The 5,045-nt window shown below is 36.8% G+C and overlaps 1 pseudogene; it reads right to left on the minus strand.

Annotated features, from left to right (window-relative positions):
• Positions 1 to 4,537: 4,537 nt before the first annotated feature.
• LOC121151368 lies at positions 4,538 to 4,716 on the minus strand (annotated as a pseudogene).
• Positions 4,717 to 5,045: the final 329 nt, after the last annotated feature.

Genomic DNA, 5,045 nt, shown 5'->3' on the forward strand with positions numbered 1-5,045 from the left:
TTTTCATGAAAGATTTTGAAGGATCACTAGTGCCCAAGTTGTCACCGTTGCAGACAACATGAATGCTAGGAACGTTCAAAACCTTCCATCAAGTGTGTCAGACTGTTACGATTCAGCTGTTGACTCCCCCTTCCAATTCTTACTGCAATTCAAAAGATATACAATAACTTGTTTAAGAATGATGGTTTTATTTTCCAAACTCCCTGGTGAGCAAAGACTTACGTTTTTCCTTGTCACTCTATCTTGCACCAGTTATGCCTGAGAGCTTATAAACAAACCCTCCAGAATATCTTAGCATCTAATGCTCACGAAATGCAGTTCAACTTCTACCTTCCTTAAGACCTTCTATCCTTCCCCAAAGCCCTCCTTCTTGCTTTATCATTCAGCAGACTTAGATTTTCTTAATTCCTCTTTCTAGTTTAGTTTTCCTCTTATTCTAATTAAGCCAGAAGCAATACACTAAGAAGACGTATAAGGGATACTTCAAAAAGTCATAAAAAATGCACATTATAAAAAATTATATGTGTTCAGGGAGCACAATTTAGATCTCTTTTATGAAACATTAAGGAAATAGGGGTATTTAGATATAAGTATAGCTGTATTACTCATTTGTTTAATATTTATTTTTAAATTAAATTCAAATGCAGAGTTACAGAAAGAGAGACAGTGAGAGAGACTGATCTTGGATTTGCTGATTCACTCCCCAAGTGGCAACAGTCAGTGTAATTGTACCAGACTGAGACCAGGAGGCAGCAGCTTCCTTCAGGTTTCACGTATAGGAGTCCAAGGAGTTGGGCTGTTCTCTGCTGCTTTTCCAGGCACATTAGCAAAGAGCTGGATCAGAAGTGAAGCAACCAGAAATTCAGCTGTCACCCACTGAAGTTGTTGCTGAAGACAGTGGATTATCATGCCTGCTCCAGTCATTTGTTTCCTGAGAGAAAGTACTAGATGGACATTCACGTTATGATAAGGGGGTTGACATAGGATTAGCCAGAATTTTGAACAAACTGGGACTGTTTTTATTCCTCACCAAACTAACGAATAACCCTGAAAACTATTCCAATAACTGTGAAATAAAGCAGAGAGCACTGGAGAGAGTCAAAGAAAGAGTCTTGGAGGAAATAATCAATTAAATTTATTTGAGATCAGAAAAGGGTAGAGTTTCAAAAGAATAGGACAAAATACCCACACAAAATAAGAACTTGATTTAAAAGCATGCCAATGAGTTAAATAGATATTTTTCCCAAGAAGGTATACAATTGGTCAAGCAGAATGTGAAAAAAAAAATGCTCAGAATCTTTATCCATCAGGGAAATGTAAATCAGAGCTATTGTTTCACAATGCTAGATCCCTGTCCTCTGTGCCAACTCGAACTAACAGGGACAAGGTTGGAGAATGAAAGAAAAACGTTAGCTGTTGTTCCCTGAGAACAATAGCAGATCTGTCTCCTATGACCCATGTTCTGCTCAGGGAGGATGGTCTGGAGTTTTGAAGTGAGTGGCAAAGGAGGTTAGTTGCTGAATCAGAGGCTAAAGTGGATTTCCAGTCTGATCACATGGTGTCTTGGACATCTACCCAGTTTCCTTGGGAAACTGGCTGGGTGATTTGACTGTCTCATGAGGAGGACATAATAGGATAGCCAAAGGAGAAAACCAAACAAACATTATTTGGCTGTGAACTGTAATAAGCTAAGAATTATATTAGGAGATTTCAGGGTTCCATTAATCAAGCTGACACTCTTGTAGCTTGGAACCCATGCTTATCTCACCCTTAGTTATTTATTCCCCTTTTCATTCCTTTACGATAAAGTCAAACTTCCTGTCCTGCTGATCTAAGAGAGATATCTTTCATGTGCATCTGGGTATTTTCTCTATTGCACCAGCATCAGCAGCTGAGGAGGCCCTGTCCAGATACTTGTACTGCAAGGTCAGATCATGTATATTATGTCTTTCCCTGAGGCTGGGATGTGAGTCCAGTGGTCTAATTGGAAGAAACCTCACCTGGGAGTCCTCAGATTTGACTTTTGTGGGTGTCAATGCAGTGTCAGGTTTGGTCAGTCACCTGTACTATCCAACACATATACTAGTGGATGCAGCTGCCAGCTCAGTTCTGTCCCTAACCGCATCTCTCAACAAACTGGTAGGTGCTGCAGCCTAGTCCAGTCAAGCTAACTAAAGGCCTGGCCCTCATGCACACCAGCAGGTGCTGCAGGCCCCACCAGACCCATTCCCAGGCCTGTTATTTTGAGAGTGTCAACAAAGACTGCAGCCTAACCCAGACTAGCACATATTCCAACCATTTCTCTTGTGCATCCATGGATGTGTGGCCTCACTCAGCCTGGTCTACCTGCAGACCCAGCCCATATTCATGCCAATGGGTGCTGCAGTCATGCCCAGCCTAGCCCACCTGCAGTCCCAGTTCTCACAATCACTAGTTTAGCAGGAGAGTGCAACTGGCTTTCTCAAGGCCAGTTTTAGGAATTCACAACTAAGCATTTTTTACCTGTTTATGCAGACAGTTTTGCCGCAGCCTAAGTAGCTTGTTTTTTCATTCATCAGAATAGGGGGAAAAAAAGATGTATTTGGTTTAAGTTATAAAATGAGATAATACTTTGCACTTACTAAGACGGCAGTAATAACAAACATTTATAGAAAAGGAAAATAAATGTTGGTAACAACATGCAGAAATCAGAATCTTTATATATGGGTGTTGAGAATGTAAAATGATCTATAGCTATTTATAGTGTCTAAAAAGTTGAAGGTAACAAAACAGCCATCAACTAATGAATGGATAACGCATTTTGATATATTACATAATGGAAATTATCATTATTCAATCATAAAAGTGAATAAAACACTGCCATACACAGGAACATATATAACCCCAAATACATTGCACTGAGTAGGAAAAAATGACACAAAAGGTCACATATCACATGATTCTATTTATATGAAATATTTAGAACAGATGACTTCTTAGAGATAGAATACTCCTGGTAATATCCCTGGATGGAGGCCAGAAAATAAGGATAAGGAATAAGCTCTTCGTGGGTAAAGCGCTTCCTCTAACGATATTGAAAATGCTTTTGAATTAGCATTGTTGGTTGCACAATATTGTGACTGTACTAAATGTCACAATTATTTACTTAAATAATTTTATGTTGTATGAGTTTCACCTGGAAAAAGTAATAACTAATCAGCATTCAAAAGTTGCAAAACCTCCTTGTCAAGGGCTTTGTCACTTCAGTTCCTCCATAACGCTAATGGAAACCCTGGGATATAGGATAACCTCAGATTCATTTAAGGGATAATGAAAAGCATTTTGTGCTTTTCTTATGCCGTCTACTATAAATAGTAATAATGGCGGCAATGGCAATAGGGTATTTATGAGACAACATATTCACTACTTAGACATTTATCTGTCCAACTTGGCCATGAGTTTCTTGATAGATTCAAGTCATATTATCTTGTATCTAAGACTTACAAGGGTGGAGGCTAATCCTTTAGTTAGTTTACTGGGTGATTAAACGGTTTTTCCTGAAGTCTCCAGAATTATGAATTTTATATGATTGGCATTTATGAATTGCGCTTTTTTTTAGGAGTAGAGCAAAAAATGAATGCAACTGAATCCAAGCTATGGGTAGGCAGTGTTCTTAGGTCAGGTATGCTATTTATCTGGAGCTGTTTTCCAGTTTCCCATGACCATTTTACTTCAATATATTTTCTCATTGTAACATATGTTGTCATTTGATTAAAATCAATAGCTGCATTGATTTAGAAGTATATATTTTCTCATTTTAACACATGTTGTCATTTCGTTGGAATCAATAACTGCATTGATTCAAAATTGCTGAAGTTACTTCTTCAATCTTTCGTTTAAAAATGGAGAAATGTGTTTACCAACATTGTGATTAAAAATAATGCCTAAAACTTCAAAAGAAAAAAAAAATGCCTCAAAGAATAAATTGAGAGAAGATAAATTACTATTTTCCCTATCCTTTACTGAGACTACTTGCACAAACACCAGGTTTGTTTGTTTTAAAGACATCATAAAGAAAAATTAAGATTCCAGCACAGTGTGAATGCAATATGTAAACAACATATTCATATTTACAAAGAACTACTAGATCTTTCATGTTAAATGAACTGTCACATCTAAAGAGCCTTGGGAGTTTGTGAATATATCCCAAATTTTCTTTCTTTGTGGTTATTTGTATTTTCCTCTTTTTTCCAAGTAATTTATTTTACTAGGCTTTCAGAGGGCTCTTTTGTATGGGCCCCACATTATTCTAGGTTGTGATTATAAAGAGAGTTTAACAAAGTAATTTAAACATTCATTACAATGAAACTAAATTATAAGTCATGCATTTGAACAATGTGTTTATATTAAAACATACATAAATACAATATGGATTTTTAAAGGGAAATCATATGTAGTTCAAAAAGATAAGTATGCTGCATTAAATGCTGTATGACAATGAGAAACATGAGCAGCATATCCAAGTACAAGGGAAGATGTTCCTCTGAACTGGAATGTTTCATTGAGCATCAAAAACCACCATTTTTTTTTTCATCTTTTTTTGTACGTTATTCTGTACCCACATTTTTGGCATCTGTTTGGATCCCTGGATTTTATCTCATTTTCTGTCTGACATTCTTCACAAATATAAGGCATTGGCTAGTTCTTGAGGGGTTGAACGTCCTTCTTAGTGTCCATTGTCCCCGGGGGACATGGAGTTAACAAAGCACCTCCCCTGTGGTTACTTTTCATGCAGTTTTACCAATGAAAAATATAGTTCTTCTTCCCAGACAAAAGTTTGATATTAAAAACCCAACTTCAGATATCTTCTCTAACAATTGGATAACAAAGTTTTTCCATAATAATTTTTATCACTTTACCTTTCTGTACTAACAGATCCTTTTTATATGACATAAATGTTCAATACCTGAGAAACTTTCCAACAGTTAAAGAAATTTTTTCTCTCTGAATCACTTGGTTAAATGATTCTTCACTAACTTGGATCTATCTTCTCAGAACTGTTGGAC

This window comes from Ochotona curzoniae, unplaced genomic scaffold (genome assembly GCF_017591425.1).
Source record: "Ochotona curzoniae isolate NIBS_2020 unplaced genomic scaffold, NIBS_Ocur_1.0 contig_2318, whole genome shotgun sequence".
Taxonomy (NCBI): domain Eukaryota; kingdom Metazoa; phylum Chordata; class Mammalia; order Lagomorpha; family Ochotonidae; genus Ochotona; species Ochotona curzoniae.